An 18,452-nucleotide genomic window follows, 5' to 3' on the forward strand; every position below is an offset into this window, starting at 1 on the left:
ATTCACACCTGTTGCATCTATACGATAGAAACACCATGTCATAGAAACACTATTTGACTCTGATCAGTGCTGTCATATCTAGAATTTGAAATTGGCCGGGGCTGAAGTATTTACGTCAGGAAATCAGGGCACGTACACACACTGCCCCCGCCATAGCGCTGGTCGTCAGTAACATCTGCCAGCACCTCGCCGGACAAACCGGGGTCAGGAATTCTGTCTTCTCATCAGTTCCAACATTCTCGATCTGCGCCAGATAAACACAGTCCAACCTTTTGGGTTTCCGGACTCCAGGTTTGGAGGCAGCCACTCCAGAGGGCCGCGTCTCACCCGTCCCCCACCACGGGTGTGACCATTGGTGGCTACTCTGGACCCTGGCCCTCGCTGCGTCCTCCCTCAGCTAAGCGCTCACTTGACTCTGACAACAGTGATGGGCTGGTATTGAACTTTGACTTGACCCATTTTATAGATGACAAAGTGAGCCGCAGAGAAGTTAAGCAACTCTCTCCTGAGGCCGTCTGCCAAGAAAAGTTGGAACCCTCTCATAACCACTAGCTCTACAGATAAAGAACAATAATCCGATGAGCCGATAAGGGGATGCGATTAAGTGGCTCAGTTACCATTCCTTCACAGCTGCCAATGCTGGCTTTAGTTTCCAGCTACCACGGGGCATTGATTCTGATGTACTTGTACTGTCCTTAGTCACATCCAATAAAACAGTGGACTTAACAAAATTCGGCCCATCCCAGGTCTTTAGGAGACTTTTATGAGTAAATAAGACTGTTCTAGAGTTAATGATCCATTGTTTCAGTTGATGGCGTGCTTCTAAGTCAATCAATTATTAATTAGGAATTGAGATCTGACTACATACCCAACTCAGTTCAAGATCTGGACGCTTCCCATGAGAGCTAAAGCCGGGAGCGTGTAAATAGCTTGTTGAAAGTTACACACTTTGGAAGAGATTAGGACAGGATATTCACCACGCTTGTCTGATTCCAGAGCTCCTGTGCCAGGGAGAGCCATGTGATGAGTATTCAGCAGCTATTTAAAAACACCTCTTGGGGCGCCTGGGTGGCTCAGTGGGTTAAGCAGCCTTGATTTCAGCTCAGGTCATGACTTCATGGTTCATGAGTTGGAGCCCCACGTCGGGCTCTGAGCTGATGGCTCGGGGCCTGCTTGGGATTCTCTCCGTCTCTCTCTCTGCCCCTCCTCCACTCACGCTCTATCTCTCTCCCCAAAAATAAATAAATAAACATCAAAAAAACACATAACATTAACAAGTCAGGCAACAACAGGTGTTGTCGAGGATGCGGAGAAAGATCTCTTTTGCAGTGTTGGTGGGAATTCAGGCTGGCGCAGCCCCTCTGGAAAACAGGATGGAGGTTCCTCAAAAAACTAAAAATGGAACTACCCTACGACCCAGCAATTGCACTACTAGGCATTTATCCACGGGATATAGGCATGTTGTTTCGAAGGAGCACACGCACCCCAATGTTTATAGCAGCACTATCCACAATAGCCAAAGTATGGAAAGAGCCCAAATGTCCATCGATGGATGAATGGATAAAGAAAATGTGGTGTATACATACAATGGAGTATTACTTGGCAATCAAAAAGAATGAAATCTTGCCATCTGCAACTACGTGGATGGAACTGGAGGGTATTATGCTAAGCGAAATTAGTCAGAGAAAGACAAATATCATAGGACTTTACTCATAGGAGGACTTTAAGATACAAAACAGATGAACATAAGGGAAGGGAAGCAAAAATAACATAAAAACAGGGAGGGGGACAAACATAGACTCATAAATATGGAGAACAAACAGAGGGTTGCTGGAGGGGTTGTGGGAGGGGCGATGGGCTAAATGGGTAAGGGGCATCAAGAAATCTATTCCTGGGGCGCCTGGGTGGCGCAGTCGGTTGAGCGTACGACTTCAGCCAGGTCACAATCTCGCGGTCCGTGAGTTCGAGCCCCGCGTCGGGCTCTGGGCTGACGGCTCAGAGCCTGGAGCCTGTTTCCGATTCTGTGTCTCCCTCTCTCTCTGCCCCTCCCCCGTTCATGCTCTGTCTCTCTCTGTCCCCAAAATAAACGTTGAAAAAAAAATTAAAAAAAAAAAAAAAAAAAAGAAATCTATTCCTGAAATCATTGCTGCACTATATGCAACAACTATAACTAACTTGGATATAAATTTTTAAAAAAATTTAAAAAGAAATAAATAAAGGGCAAAAAACCCCACAAACCAACACACACACACACACACACACACACACACACACACACAGCAAACTCTTATAGGGGCTCCTGGGTGGCCGGTCAGTTTAGTGTCTGATTCTTGATTTTGACTTAGGTCATGATCTCACGGTTTATGGGACTGAGCCCCACATTGGTCTCTGTGCTGATGGTGCACAGCCTGATTGGGATTCAATCTCTCCTTCTCTCCCTGCCCCTCAAAAGAAATAAATAAACTTAAAAACAATCCTCTTATAGAAGAATACTTAATCACAGAGAAAAACGCCCATAAAGGATTTGGTTAAAAAATGGAGGTGAACACATTGCTGTATTTTATCAGTTTTGGATACGTGTTGCTTTTCACCTCTTAACATCTGAAACAGGGTGCATCAAAAAACCAATTCCAGGTGAATTATAGATATTCATGTGAAAGGTGAAACAATAAAGCTTCTAGAAGATACTATAGGAGAGTATCTTCATAGTCTTGGGGCAAGAAAAGACTAATGAAACAGGAAACAAAGCATACCCATAAAAGGCCAGTAAGTTGGGCTACATTAAAATTAAGGAATTTTTGTGCATCAAAAGACGTATTAAGAAGATAAGAAGGTAAGCCCCTGGGGCATGCGGGTGGCTCACTCAGTTAAGCATCCGTATCTTGATCTCAGCTCAGGTTTTGATCTCAGGTTCCAGAGTTCAAGCCTCGAACTGGACTCCACACTGGGCATGAGCCTATTAATAAATAAATAAGTAAGTAAGTAAATAAACAAATAAGTAAGTAAATAAATATTAAAGTAAAGCCACTGAATAGGAGAAAACTTTTACAGCGTATGTATCCAAAAAAGGGAACTCATACCAGAATATATATCAAACTCCTACAAGTCACAAACGGGCAGGATCCAATGGGAAAAAACAATGCACAAGACTTGAGACAGGCACTTCATAAAAGAGAATAATCAAATGAATATTAAGCATATGATAAGTAGCGCAGTCCCCTCAGTTTCCAGGGAAATGAAATGTACAACCACCACAAGGGGCGCCTGGGTGACTCAGGCTGTTAAATGTCAACTCCTGATTTTGACTCAGGTCATGATCTCACGGTTTGTGGGTTCGAGTCCTGCATGGGGCTCTGTGCTGACAGTGTGGGGCCTGCTGGAGATTCTGTCTCTCTGTGTCCCTCCCCTGCTCATGCTCTCTCTCTCTCTCTCTCTCTCTCTCTCAAAAATAAATAAATAAACAAACATTAAAAAAATAATAAGGTAAAACTTCCATGAGTTACCACTGCACACCCAGAAGAATGACCAAAATCGCAAAGAATGACAGTGCTGAGGGTTAGCGAAAATGTGATGAGACTGACATGAGAGACTGAAGGTCCCATAGGCTGCTGGGGGAAAAGAAATTAACCAATCCCTTAGAAGACCATTTGGCAGTGTTGGTGAAAGATGAACACTTACACAGTAACTTGTGAGCCATTAATTCACTCCTAAGTGTCGTCCAACGGAACTTCATACATACATGGAGCAAAAGACAAGGGCTAGAACATTCACCATGCCTCATTAAAATAGCCCCAAACCAGAAAAACCCCTAATGTCCATCAACAGTAGAACAGATGCGGGGCGCCTGGGTGGCTCAGTTGGTTGAGCAACCGACTTCAGCTCAGGTCATGATCTCACGGTTTGTGAGTTCGAGCCCCATGTCGGGCTCTGTGCAGATAGCTCAGAGCCTGGAGCCTGCTTCGGATTCTGTGTCTCCCTCTCTCTCTGCCCCTCCCCTGCTCAAGCTCTGTCTCTCTCTCTCTCTCTCTGTGAAAAATAAATAAACATTAAAAAAAAAAAAAAACCAGTAGAATAGATCCATAAATTGTGGCAGATTCATAAAATGGAGTGTCAGACAGCAACAGAATAAATTATAACTATTTTATGCAAAAGCATGGATGAATTTCACAGACGCAATGTTGAGAAGTAAGACACAGCAGAATACATGCGTCTGATTCCATTTCCATCAAAACAAAAATAGGCAAAAACCAGTCCATTTTAGTAGGATTTAGGACGGCAGTTACTTTGGGAGAAGTTGGGAAAAACAGTGCCAGGAGGTGCATGAGGAGGGTTTTTGGGGTGCTGGTGATGTTATGTTTCCTGAGCTGGGCAGTGACTGGGGGAACATTCATAAGTTATACATCAGTAGTTTGTGTACTTTTCTGCATATGTGAATACATATATTATGCTCCGGTAAAAAGTTAAAAAAAAAAAAAAAAGGAGGGAGGATAGAGAGAGAGTTGGACAGAGGATATTAATTACTCACAGACCTTTGTTGAAAGACCCGTTCAGGGGCGCCTGGGTGGCGCAGTCGGTTAAGCGTCCGACTTCAGCCAGGTCGCGATCTCGCGGTCCGTGAGTTCGAGCCCCGCGTCGGGCTCTGGGCTGATGGCTCGGAGCCTGGAGCCTGCTTCCGATTCTGTGTCTCCCTCTCTCTCTGCCCCTCCCCTGTTCATGCTCTGTCTCTCTCTGTCCCAAAAATAAATAAATGTTGAAAAAAAAAAATTTAAAAAAGAAAGACCCGTTCAATGATGCCTGTCCAATGATGGAATACAAGACACTACCCCGAGCTAAGAAACTGGCAAAACGTGCTGATGAATCTACTGGAAAAACATGAGGGAACTTAGAAAACTCACTGGAACTAAAATACTATGGAATAACAACATGGAATATAGCAGAGAAGAAATTGGAGAGAAATCATAGAAGTTTCTCGTATTTCTAAGACCCAGAAAGAAAATTATCAGTTTTAAACTTTGTAAAGTCAAGTTAAGAATTTAATTTCTAGGGGCGCCTGGGTGGCTCAGTCGGTTGAGCGTCTGACTCTGGCTCAGGTCATGATCTCACAGTTCATGAGTTCAAGCCCCACATCGGGCTCTGTGCTGACAGCTCAGAGCCTGGAGCTTGCTTTGGATTCTGTGTGTCTCCCTCTCTCTCTGCCCCTCCCCTGCTCATGCTCATGCTCATGCTCTATCTCTCTCTCAAAAATAAATAATAAACTTAAAAAAAAAAAGAATTTAATTTTTAGGGGCACCTGGGTGACTCAGTCGGTTAAGCGTCCAACTCTTGATTTCAGCTTAGGTCATGATCTCATGGTTCATCAGTTCGAGCCCCATGTCTGGCTTTGCCCTGAGTGTGGAGCCTGCTTGGGATTCTCTCTCTGCCTCTCCCGTTCTCACTCTCTCTCTCAAAAATAAAATCTGAAGGGGCACCTGGGTGGCTCAGTTAGTTAAGCGTCCAACTTCAGCTAGGGTCATGATCTCACGGTTTGTGAGTTCGAGCCCCACATTGGGCTCTGCGCTGACGGTGTGGAACCTGCTTGGGGCTCTCTCTCTGCCCCTCCCCCAATGATCGTCCTCTCAAAATAAATAAACTTCAAAAAATTAAATATTAAAGTACATATATAAAATCACAATCAAAAAATTCTCAAACATAGAGTTAGTCATAACTAAAATAGGACGTATGGACATCGGGCTTCCTGATGGGATGCATTGGGAGTGACACAATTTATAAAATTCCTGTTAAAGGTGTTTAACTTGAATCCAGCCATAAGGAAACCATCAGGCAAAAGAAACAATGTAACTGTTAGGATATTCTACCAAACAGCTGACATGGCTTTTTCAAAAATAGCAAGGTTATAAACACCTCCCACCCATCCACACACAAAAGGACAGGGTAGTGCTTTGGGTTAGAGAAAACTAATGAGGCATGACAACCACAGCAAGGCATGATCTTTATTGGATTCTGGATCCCTGAGTTGCTCCCTAAATTTCACGAAATTGAGACAACTTGGAACAAGGAATATGGACTACCTGTTACATAGCATTATTGCATCAATGTTAAATTTTTTGTGTATGATGATGTGGTGCCCGTTTTTGTTGACTCACTAGTGCTTTCCTGTAGCATAATTCTCAAACTTTGGGGATCTTAGGACCCCTGTACACTCTTGGGAGCTGTTGAGGACTCCAAAAAGCTTTGTTTATAGGAGTTATACAAAACTACATTTACTGAGTTAAAAGTTATAGCAGATTTTTTTTTTTTTTTTTTTTTAGGTTTATTTATTCAGGGGCACCTGGGTGGCTGCCGGTTGGGTGTCTGACTCTGGATTTCAGCTCAGGTCATAATCTCAGGGTCGTGGGATTGAGCCCTGTGTCGGACTCTGCACACTGGGCATAGAGTCTGTCTGAGATTCTCTCTCTCTCTTCCTCTCCCCCTCTCCCCTGCTCATGCTCTCTCCCTAAACAAAAACAAAACCGAAACCAAAACCGTACATTTCTCACCCCCCCCCCAAAAAAAAAAAAACTTAGTGGGGAGCGTTGTTTGTTTTCATTTTTGCAAATCTCTTCCTGGCTGAGTTGATGGAAATAGCTGGATTCTCATCTCTGCTTCTGCATTCAGTCTGTTGTGCATGTTGTTTTGCCTGAGGAATATGAAGGAGATCCGGCCACACACAGATTTATATTTGGAAAAAGGAAAATGAAGGAGGATTAAAAAAAAATTTTTTTTTAATGTTTACTTATTTTGGAGAGAAAGAGCACCAGCAGGGGAGGGGCAGAGAGAGAGGGAGACACAGAATCCAAAGGAGGCTCCAGGCTCTGAGCTGTCAGCACAGAGCCCTATGCAGGGCCCTGAGATTATAATGAACCTGAGATTATATCCTGAGCCGAAGTTGCCTGCTTAACCGACTGAGCCACCCAGGCACGCCACGAAGGAGGATTTTAACAGCTTTTCGAATATTGCAGATAATCTCTCCCCTCCGATTATCAAAGACCACTTAATTTTTATTTTTTAAACTTACTTTATTTTTAAAAAATCATTTTATTTTTTTAAGTAAACTGCACCCAACATGGGGCTTGAACTCATGACCGAGAGATCAAGAATCACATGCTCTTCCGACTGAGCCAGCCAGGCACCCCAAATGTTTAATTTTTAATTTAATTTTTAATTTTTTAAAAATTAATTTTATTTATTTTTAAATTTACATCCAAGTTAGTTAGCATATAGTGCAACAATGATTTCAGGAATAGATTCCAGTGACTTATCCCCCAACCACTTAATTTTTTTTTTTTTAATTTTTTTTTTCCAACATTTATTTATTTTTGGGACAGAGAGAGACAGAGCATGAACGGGGGAGGGGCAGAGAGAGAGGGAGACACAGAATCGGAAACAGGCTCCAGGCTCTGAGCCATCAGCCCAGAGCCTGACGCGGGGCTCGAACTCACGGACCGCGAGATCGTGACCTGGCTGAAGTCGGACGCTTAACAGACTGCGCCACCCAGGCGCCCCTAATTTTTTTTTTTTAATGTTTATTTATTTTTGAGAGAGGCAGAGACAGAATGTGAGTGGGTTGGGGCAGAGAGAGAGGGAGACACAGAATCTGAAGCAGGCTCCAGGCTCTCAGCTGTCAGCACAGAGTCTGAGGCGGGGCTCGAACTCATGGAGCTGAGAGATCATGACCTGAGCCGAAGTCGGACGCTCAACCGACTGAGCCACCCGGGTGCCCCCAACTATTAAATTTTTTTTTTAATTTTTTTTCAATGTTTGTTTATTTTTGGGACAGAGAGAGACAGAGCATGAACGGGGGAGGGGCAGAGAGAGAGGGAGACACAGAATCGGAAACAGGCTCCAGGCTCTGAGCCATCAGCCCAGAGCCCAACGCGGGGCTCGAACTCACGGACCGCGAGATCGTGACCTGGCTGAAGTCGGACGCTTAACCGACTGCGCCACCCAGGCGCCCCTAAAACATGTTTTTTAAAAATGTTTATTTATTCTTGAGAGAGAGAGAGAGAGAACAAAAGCAGGGGAGGGGCAGAGAGAGAGGGAGACACAGAATTTGAAGCAGGCTCCAGGCTCTGAGCCATCAGCATAGAGGCAGATGTCGGGCTCGAACTCATGAACTGTGAGATCACGACCTGAGTCGAAGTGGCCTGAGCCATCCAGGTGCCCCAGAACACATTCTGATCAAATAATCTTGCAGAGGAAAGATAACCTAGCTTCAAGGCTGTGACGTGAAAGCAGAGAGAGAAAAGGATAGATTTTCTGCCCAGTTATCAGGTTTAGGATCTTTTTAAGAAGTGTTCCCAGAAGCACCGCTATGTTGTCTGTGCCAAAAATTTTATGTACTGTCCTTGAGCGTGAAAAACAGCCAACTGGCCGGTTGTATAGAGTCCGCACCGGTCCTCCCACCAAGAGCCTCGTGACTGTCACATGCTTGTTTTCATCCTGTGTGAGGCAGTGATAGATTCCTGCAGGAGGAGTTATTGGAATGTCATCATTTTCTACGAAAGCCTGGATCCCCTCGTCTTCTTTACCTCTTACGTCAAAGTATCCACTGACAGCAGAGGGGCGGTGACTCTTACATCCAAGCCCAACGGCTCCTTACCACGTGCCTTCATCTTTTCTTTGTTTCTTCCAGTTTATCTTTGCATATGGTTATCACGTGCATCCAAGAGTAGTTTCCCTTATTGGATCCCTTCTCGTTCTGGGTCACGCACAACATTTGTCAGCTTTCCAGTAAAGGACGCGGAGTTGGCGTGGCGGCTCCAGACTGACCCAGCAGCCCGGCTCTTGGGCGGTGAGGCCACCCTGGGTCATCCTGGGACTCACCTCTGTGCTAGGCCTGCACCACGGCCCTTCCCCGGGGGTGGGTATGGCAAGCATCAGGGCCACCCCAACTTGCACGGCCCACCCGGCTCCTTGATCCAGAAAGGCCCAGGTGGCCTTTTTGCTTTGCGTATCTGGGCGCTCCACTGCCCAGCCTTGGTTTCCTGTGTTTCCTGGTTCCTGAGACTGGGTGAGACCCCACCTGGGGATTCTTTTATTATAACAAAACATACAAGGGGTAGTTTCTTAAAAGTTAACTGTTGGGGCGCCTGGGTGGCGCAGTCGGTTGGGCGTCTGACTTCGGCCAGGTCACAATCTCGCGGTCCGTGAGTTCGAGCCCCGCGTCGGGCTCTGGGCTGATGGCTCAGAGCCTGGAGCCTGTTTCCGATTCTGGGTCTCCCTCTCTCTCTGCCCCTCCCCCGTTCATGCTCTGTCTCTCTCTGTCCCAAAAATAATAAACGTTGAAAAAAAAAAAAAGTTAACTGTAACGTGGACTCCAGAACAAGTCAATGTGCCTCTCCTACTGTTACATTTGTATCTGTTACATTCAAATGCATTCATTTAAAAAAGATTTGGAAGCTTATTTATTTATTTTGAGAGAGAGAAAAAGAGCAAGCAGGGGAGGGGCAGAGAGACAGGGAGAGAGACAATCCCAAGCACGCTCTGCGCTATCAGAGTGGAGCCCGATGCGGGGCTGGAACTCACGAACCGTGAGATCATGACCTGAGCAGAAACCAAGAGTTGGGCGCTTAACTGACTGAACCACCTAGGTGCCCCTCAAATTTATTCTTGGACAGATTTTTTAACCCATGCATAACATTTTAACATCACTACTGGTCACCTGGAAAATACTGGATTGCTGAGTTATACAAATCTTCTAAAAACTGATACATTTCACTATACAATATGAAAAAAAATCACATTTGGAAATGCCACCAATCTCATTAGCAACATCCTTAAGAACTGGGAAGCTCTCAAGTTCAGGGGATATGTACAAGTTTCACAAAATTTTAGTTTCCCTTGAAAGCTTAAATGCTGGGCCCCTGGGTGGCTCAGTTAGTTGAGCACCCCACTTCAGCTCAGGTCATGATCTCGCTGGTTGTGGGTTCGAGCCCCACATTGGGCTCTGTGCTGACAGCTCGGAGCCTGGAGCCTGCTTCGGATTCTGTGTCTCCCTCTCTCTCTGCTCCTCCCCTGCTAATGCTCTGTCTCTCTCTCAAAAATAAACATTACAAAAAAAAAAAAAAAAGCTCATATGTTATCATTGACAACAAATACTGTCCATTACTTCCTTGAAATGACTAATTTCATTCATTTTTGAGATAACATCTGCCAGATATTCAAGTCTGAAAAACTACAGTTTCTCTATCAGTTGTTCTTTTCAGTTAAAATAGTGATCTAGGGGCGCCTGGGTGGCTTAGTTGGTTAAGCATCTGACTTCGGCTCAGGTCACGATCTCGCGGTCCGTGAGTTCGAGCCCCGCGTCGGGCTCTGTGCTGACGGCTCAGAGCCTGGAGCCTGTTTCAGATTCTGTGTCTCCCTCTCTCTGACCCTCCTCTCTTCATGCTCTGTCTCTCTGTTTCAAAAATAAATCAACATTAAAAAAAAAAATAAAATAAAATAAAATAAAATAAAGTAGTGATCTATGGGGGCGCCTGGGTGCCTCAGTCAGTTAAGCTTCCGATTTCCGATTTTGGCTCAGGTCATAATCTCATGCTTCGTGAGATTGAGCCCCATATGGGGCTCTGTGCTGACACTGTGGAGCTTGCTTGGCATTCTCTCTCTCCCTCTCTCTTTGCCCCTTCCTCCTTTCAAAAATAAATAAATATTTTTAAAAAATGGTGTTCTATGAAAAAAGCAACTCAAATAAGCCTTTAAATGCCTTTCCAGAAGACAACCATCTTACCTGGGTCTCCACCAGCAGCCCTTTCTACGCACTTCCCACTTTTATTATCTAGGCTATTTGAAAGAGGTATACCCATGAGTAAATATTTAATATAGTTATTAATTTTTACTGCTTTATTAAGGATACCTTCATACTGTCCCTTAAACCCAAAGAATGCATGCGGTGTGCAATCAAATCACTGCTACCAGAGTTTGGTGCCTGTGTCAAGATTCCTGGTAAATTGCCAGCAGTTTTCCCCAGGTGCGCAAACATTAACACTGAGAAAGTAACTTCTCAGTATTGTTATGATAACAGTTTTGCCCTCCAGGATAACCCCATCCTTCCCCCTTCTGGGTCTGAGGGCCGCACTTTGAAAACCGAACCACATCCTCCTCTCCTCTCCACCGGACTTTACATTAAGTTCTTATCTTTCGTGTTCCTTGCTCCCAGGAACAGGGCAGCTCCACCCCCCACCCTTGCCACTTCCCTCCCCCCCCCCCCCCCCACTCTTCCCTTCCCTGCTCACTCGCTCTGCTCCAGCAGGTGGCTGCTTTCAGCACTGGGGAGTGGCCAGCTGCCCTTGGTGGGGATTGCCTGAGAGCCCCTCACCCTTCTTTCCTGACCTCACTCCCTCTTCCCCTCCCCCAGGCTCATTAACCCTTCACTTCCCCCCAAGGGTGGAAAGGAAGCCAGAGGAAAAGCGTCAATATTGAAGGACACAGCCAGAGTGAGTCAGGCCAGGACTTGGGACACTGTAGAGCACCCACGTTACTGTGGCAATTTGTTTTAGAAATGAAAAAAGTAGGGGCGCCTGGGTGGCGCAGTCGGTTAAGCGTCCGACTTCAGCCAGGTCACGATCTCGCGGTCCGTGAGTTCGAGCCCCGCGTCAGGTTCTGGGCTGATGGCTCAGAGCCTGGAGCCCGCTTCCGATTCTGTGTCTCCCTGTCTCTCTGCCCCTCCCCCGTTCATGCTCTGTCTCTCTCTGTCCCAAAAATAAATAAACGTTGAAAAAAAAAATTAAAAAAAAAATTAAAAAAAAAAAGAAATGAAAAAAGTAGGGGCGCCTGGGTGGCTCAGTCGGTTGGGCGTCCAACTTCGGCTCAGGTCATGATCTCGCAGTCCGTGAGTTCGAGCCCCGCGTCGGGCTCTGTGCTGACAGCTCAGAGCTCAGAGCCTGGAGCCTGTTTCAGATTCTGTGTCTCCCTCTCTCTCTGACCTTCCCCCATTCATGGTCTGTCCCTCTCTCTGTCTCAAAAATGAATAAACGTTAAAAAAAAAAATTAAAAAAAAAAGTATATATCTTGATTGTTCTTTTTCTGGTTATAAAATAGATGCTTGTTGCGTAATATTCAAACCACCCAGAATTGTATACAGTAGAAATTGAGAGTCTCCCCTAATCCCCCTCCCCCCATGCTCTCTCTGGTTTAGGAACCTTCAAATTTTCACATGTATGTATTTTTCATACATATGTATGTATATGACAATGGGATATTTCTCTGCAACTTTCTATTTTCACTTAATGTATTGTAATACAGCAATAAAAAATAAATAATAATAAATAAAAAATCAGCAAATTAAAGATCTACTTCATTTTTTTTAAGTTTATTTTACTTAATCTTGGGGGGGGGGAGCAGAGAGAGAGAGGGAGAGAGAATCCTAAGCAGGTTCTGTGCTCAGTGAGGTGCCCTATGCAGGGTTCGATCCCACGTGGGATCATGACCCGAGCCCAAATCAAGAGTTGGACACTTAACCGAGCCACCTTGGTGCCCCAAGAGACTATAAACAGTGCTGCAGTGAAAACCTTCCTCTTATACCCCCGAGCATCTTGCGGTGAGTATTTCTATGGTATCCAGTCACTCAAAGTGAAATTTCTGGATGAAAGGGTATGCCCGTTTTATGAAAGGATGTGTGCCACCCAACTGCCCTCCAAAGAGATTATACTAGCTAACACTCCCCCCAACCACATCCACTGTATTTTGAAATGACCTCTTTATACATCCATTTCCCTGACACCCCCAGTGAGCTGAGGTCCCTTCAGGAATTGGAATGTGCCCTCTTTTCTATCCCTGGGTCACAACTGTCATGTCACAGGAGCTCATCCATGGGAATGAACGGATGTGGATGAATGAATGGACAATATGAACAACACCACTGTTAAAAAAAAAAGAGAGAGAGAGAGAGAGAGAGAGACAACAGGGGCACCCATGTGGCTCAGTTGGTTGAATGTCTGCCTCTTGATTTTGGTTCAGGTCATAATCCCAGGATCCTGGGATGGAGCTGTGTGTGGCTCCAGGCTGAGTGTGCAGCCTGCTTAAGATTCTCTCTCTCTCTCTCTCTCTCTCTCTCTCTCTCTCTCCTTCTCCCCCACTTGTGCTCTCTCTCTCTCAAAAAAAAAAAAAAAAAAGGAAAGAAAAGAAAAAAGACAACAGGCCCCCCAAATGCCAAAAATGGAGTTACTTGTGCTAAGTCCGGTGTCAGTAAACCAAGACTTAATACCTAACTTAATGGCTGTTTCAGCGTCTCCCAGGGATGTGAACTTTAACCAGTCAATCTGGAATTACCTGTTCAGCCCTAGTAAGGTAATCCACCTGATAGACCCCTTGTGTCCTCCATAGGAAGGTAACCTTGTCTGGAAATAATCCACTCTTTGCTAGCAACTTCCTTGTCCTGCTCCCTTCTGCCTATTAAAGCCATTTTATTTATTTGCTTTTTACTTTTTTTTTTAATCTTTATTTTTGAGAGAGAGAGAGAGAGGGAGAGAGAGAGAGAGAGCGCGAGCCAGCGTGTGAGCAGGGGAGGAACAGAGAGAAAGGGAAACACAGAATCTAAAGCAGGCTCCAGGCTCTGAGTTGTCAGCACAGAGCCTGACACGGGGTTCAAACTCATGACCCGTGAGTTCATGACCTGAGCCAAAGTCGGTGCTTAAATGACTGAGCCCCCCAGGCGTCCCCTATAAAAGCCATTATGATATGATATGATATGATATGATATGATATGATATGATATTATTACTATATTTTGGAGAGAGGAAGTGGGGGAGAGAGGCAGAAAGAGAGGGAGAGAGAGAGCCTGGCACTGGGCTCAATCCCACAACCCTGGGATCGTGACCTGAGCTGAAACTGAGAGTTGGATGACCAACTGACTGAGCCATCCGGGCGCTCCAAAAACCTTTCATTTTGTACAGGTCTTTGGAGCTCCTTTCTACCTGCTAGACAGGATGCTGCCCAGTTCATGAAATGCTGAATAAAGCCAATACAACCTTTAAATTTTACTCAGGTGAATGTCAAGACCGCCAACAGGTTTCTTGCCTGTGCGTCAGGCACCATTTTAAGCATTCAATCTGCACAAATTTCTTTAATCCTCATAACTACTAGGAGTGGGTGCTGTTATTATCCCCATTGGCAGATGAAGAAACTGAGGCTGGGAACTTGAATGGCTTGCCCAGGCAATGAGCCAGTCGACTTCCGCAAACAGGCAGAAACCTTTACCCTCCAGGAATGATTACCCTCCAGGAATGATGCCTCCGGTTCCTTTTTAATGCCTTTTTAATCATTTCTCCTTGCCCCATCTTTTGGATCTCCAGTTTTCTTAGGGATTAACTGAAGCAACCTGAGAGAATATTTCATAAAGGTAAGTAGTATTCTGGGGTGCGTGGGTGGCTCCATTGGCTAAGCACCTGACTCCTGACTTCAGCTCAGGTCATGATCTCACCGTTTGTGAGTTCGAGCCCCATGTCGGGCTCTGCGCTGAGGGTGTGGAGTCTGTTTGGGATTCTCTCTCTCTCTCTCTCTCTCTTTCTCTCTCCTCTCTGCCCCCCACTTCTCAAAATAAATAAAGAAATAAACTTAAAAAAGTATTAAATAGTATTCTGACATCTTCCAAATTTGTGTCTGGACCCTGCCTGTTATTATCCACAGATTTGTTTTACAAAGTTAAAACCAGAGTAGCATAGTGTGTGCTCTTTCATCGGGAGGGGGTCTGGGGAGTTGTCTACCCTGCATGATGACTTAGGTGGAGACGAATGCTGTGTGCCCCCTGCCCCCGGTGCAGGCTTGAAAAGGTGGGCTTGGCCACCTGGGAGTGCAAAGAGTCTACCTGATGGGAAAAAGGGGATGACCCAAAGGGAATGGCTAAATTTAGGGTTCTTGGGGAGAGGAAACAGAAGAGAAAGACGGTGAGGAAAGTAAAGGCCAGGAAATGTTATAAGCTAATTCAGACTCGACTGTATCAGGCACGGGGAGCTAGTGCAGGTATCTGGCTGTGGGGTAAAGCTCTCGGGGCTGTGCTTTAGGGTGGCGTGGTGGGAGCAGTGGTCAGGTGACTGGGAAGGGGCGGGAACAGACTGCAGGCAGGGAAATCAGTTTAGAAATGACCATAAATAGCTCTGCTATCAACACCCTCCCCTCCCCCCACACACATACACTTACCCTGCCTTCTCCTCTTTTCTGATTTCTAATAATGGCATTCCTATTCTTCTAGTCCCAGGGACCCAGGGATGGAAGTCTGAGTCACTCTGACTCCTCTCCCTGCCCAAGTCCTGCCAGCTGCAATTTCTGCTGATTCTATCTCTAATCGGTCTCTGGAGTCTTAAGGGTCCTGCCAGGACGTTATGTCAGGCCTGCGCCCGGTTCAGGGACTCTTGGCCTCCCTTGCCCAGTCCTGATCCTCTATCCCCCAACACCCTCTCACAGCTATTGTCAGACTTTACACCCTGCCTGCAAACATACCAGGAAACTAATGCCCTGGGGTGTCCACCTGGGTGAAGTACAAGCCCCTCACCTCTCCCAGCCTTCTTGTCCAGCCTTCTCCCATATCTTAAATCTTTTTTTATTAAAAAAATTTTTTTTTAATGTTTTATTTATTTTTGACAGAGAGAGAGAGAGAGAGAGAGAGAGAGAGAGAGAGAGAGAGAGAGAGACAGAGGAGGGGACAGGCAGAGAGAGGGAGACACAGAATCCGAAGCAGGCTCCAGGCTCTGAGCTGTCAGCACAGAGCCCGATGCGGGGCTCGAACTCACGACTGTGAGATCGTGACCTGAGCGGAAGTCAGACGCTTAACCGACTGAGCCACCCAGGTGTTCCCCGATCTTAAATATCCTTAAGGGCCAGCTTGCTGGATGCTCTGACCCTACGCTCACCAGGCTCTCCCTCATCAGAAATAGTGTTGGCTTTGAGAGATGCCTCACTGTCATCTAAGCTCTTCTTGGGACACTTGCTTCTTGTGCCTGGTTTGTGGCGATTGCACACATGTGTGTCTGGCTCCCAAAGGGATTGAGTGATGAGCATTTTTGTGCCCCCCACAGGAAACTTGCGTATGACCTAGTCTCAATAACTAATTGCAGTTTGATTAAAAATATGGAAGGGTATGGGGTGCCTGGGTGGCTCAGTCAGTTGAGCATCTAACTCCTGATTTCCGCTCGGATCATGATCCCAGGGTCTTGGGATCGAGTCTCAAGTTGGGCTCCATGCTAAACGTGGAGCCTTCTTGGGATTCTCTTTCTCCCTCTGCCCACCCCTCTCTAAAATACAATTTAAAAAAAATTTTCAAAAAACATGGAAGGGTGGAGTTTCACTTCTGCTGACCCCAAACTGGAGGATCTGAGCATTTTTCCTTTAAACACTATTTTTCTATGAAGTGGCTGTCAGGGCCAGTAGTTATGACCACCAAGAATTCCAAGCAAGTGTAGGGGCACCTGGGTGGCTCAGTCGGTTAAGCGTCCGACTTCGGCTCAGGTCATGATCTCGCGGTTCGTGAGTTCAAGCCCCGCGTCAGGCTCTGTGCTGATGGCTCAGAGCCTGGAGCCTGTTTCAGGTTCTGTGTCTCCCTCTCTCTCTGACCCTCCCCCATTCATGCTCTGTCTCTCTCTGTCTCAAAAATAAATAAAGGTTAAAAAAAAAAAAGAATTCCAAGCAAGTGTAGTTAATAGGGATTGTTTTCTCCTTTTTTCTTAAAAGAGCGATAGACTATGAGCCACATACATGGGTAGGAACTAGAGTTCTGCTACTTCCTGGCTCTGTGACTTTGAGTAAGTGTCCTAACCTCTCTGAGCCAAAGTTGACACCAGCTCCCTCGCCAAACAGGCACTGTATGGGGAAGGCTGGCATGGAGCTGGAGCCCTGGGAGGCAGGGAGAAAGAAGCAGTTTAATCTCAAGACTTTGCCTCAACTGCCCTGGGCTGCTACTGTATTTGTGAAAAACACATGTGCCCCCACCCTGATCCCTGTGCAGGTGAGGGCTGGACTCTGGAACACACCGAGGCTTCCGTGCTGCCTCTCACTGGGGCCTCTGACACCCTGGTCTACCATGTAAAGGAACAGATGAGCCCCTGGGGACAGGCAGCAAATTCTTCCTGACCTTTTCAGAAGTGGTAGTCTGGGTAGTTGACATACATTAACTGAATCTCATTGTTTGGGCCAGAAGGATTCTCAGGGGGTCCATTCTCCCCGTTGACAGGTATGGACACTGAGGCCCAGGTGCCTGATAAGGCCAGGATGGCATAAATCCAAATACCAGAGGCCTCCAAGGTCTTTGATGGTGTTTTGAGCAAGAGAATTGGGAACGGAGTGAAAGGGATTAGGAGTCATTCTGGGACACGCTGGCCCGAGATCAGGCCTCTGACTGAGACCTCAGACTTTGAGGGGGTCCAAAAGCGACCTCCCCTTGGACCCAGTCTGCTGGATCTCAGGGCCAAAGCAGTAGCTCTGTCTGGCTGGGACAGGGAGAAGAAGCACTAAAGTCGGTAATTCAAGGTCGCTTTCCTGGCCCAGCCCCATCTGGCAATGTTGACTGTTGAGGCTATGTTAGGGGAGAGCTGGGGACACAGGGCAGAACGTTGGTTGCTAACGTTCGGAGTGAGATGGTGTGACCGGGACAGTGGGGGCTGGGATCAGATTTTTCTAAATAAAACCCAGGCCGGGCTGGTGTCCCATTTCAAGAACATGGGTGAGGAGAGTTTAGTCGCTGATGACAGAACCAATCAGTATGGTCTTGTGCGTGTAAACAGACAAACATGGACCTGTTTGCCAGGGTGGGGGCTGAGCTCGCTCATTCAGTCCAGGCTGCACGAGGACTCATCTGGATCGTGATTAGCCATCAACTACAACCGCTGAGCACAGGGTGTGCTCGGAGACTTTTTACTTACATTATTGCACCCACGTCTCCTGGGATCCCTGTGGCTGTTACAATTGCCATTTCGGACGGGGGGGAAAAAAACAGACTCTGGCTATGCCGGATGACTTCGAGGATTAGCCGCTTGACCTTCTGGGGAGAAGCAGAGGAGAGAGTTCGGCTCTTGACTCCGGACAGTCTACGCAACCCGTGGAGGGGACAGGAGTCTCTGAGAGCGCACCTGAAAAGAGCCGACGTGCCCGTGGTCTCAGTTCAGGAACAAGGAACCCGCGCTTGGTTAAGGCGAAGGAGTTTCCGCCCAGCAAACGCCAAGGGCGCGGGAGTTTGCTCACTTTGGGGTGGTTTAAGATGATTCGTCAGCAACTGACACCCTGGCTTAAATAGGGCGTCCTGGAGAGAGGGGCTCGGCCTCGCTACCTGCTGCCCTGAGCCCCCAGCTCCGGCCCCCGCTCGCGGGCCGGCGCGCGTCTCCCCCGCCTCTCCCCGGCAGTTCGGCGGGGCTGCGCGCGGCGCCAATGGCAGCGCGGGCTGCGCGCTGGGGCGGGGTCGGGCCTGCGCGGGGGCCTCCCGAGGGGTCCGG

General features: G+C 46.7%; 1 long non-coding RNA gene across 3 annotated transcripts; it reads right to left on the reverse strand.

Annotated features, from left to right (window-relative positions):
• Positions 1-1,313: 1,313 nt before the first annotated feature.
• On the reverse strand, positions 1,314-18,416 carry LOC122467555. 3 transcript variants are annotated; one of them, XR_006293009.1, is made up of 4 exons: positions 18,093-18,416; positions 17,886-18,004; positions 2,864-2,956; positions 1,314-1,361 (listed from the first exon to the last, which is right to left on the reverse strand). It is a non-coding gene; the product is annotated as an uncharacterized LOC122467555 (long non-coding RNA). The 3 variants fall into 3 exon arrangements; XR_006293010.1 differs by lacking the exon at positions 1,314-1,361 and adding an exon at positions 2,027-2,071; XR_006293008.1 differs by lacking the exon at positions 1,314-1,361 and having other exon boundaries at positions 2,734-2,956.
• Between the last annotated feature and the right edge of the window lie 36 nt (positions 18,417-18,452).

This window comes from Prionailurus bengalensis, chromosome B3 (genome assembly GCF_016509475.1).
Source record: "Prionailurus bengalensis isolate Pbe53 chromosome B3, Fcat_Pben_1.1_paternal_pri, whole genome shotgun sequence".
NCBI classification, from domain to species: domain Eukaryota; kingdom Metazoa; phylum Chordata; class Mammalia; order Carnivora; family Felidae; genus Prionailurus; species Prionailurus bengalensis.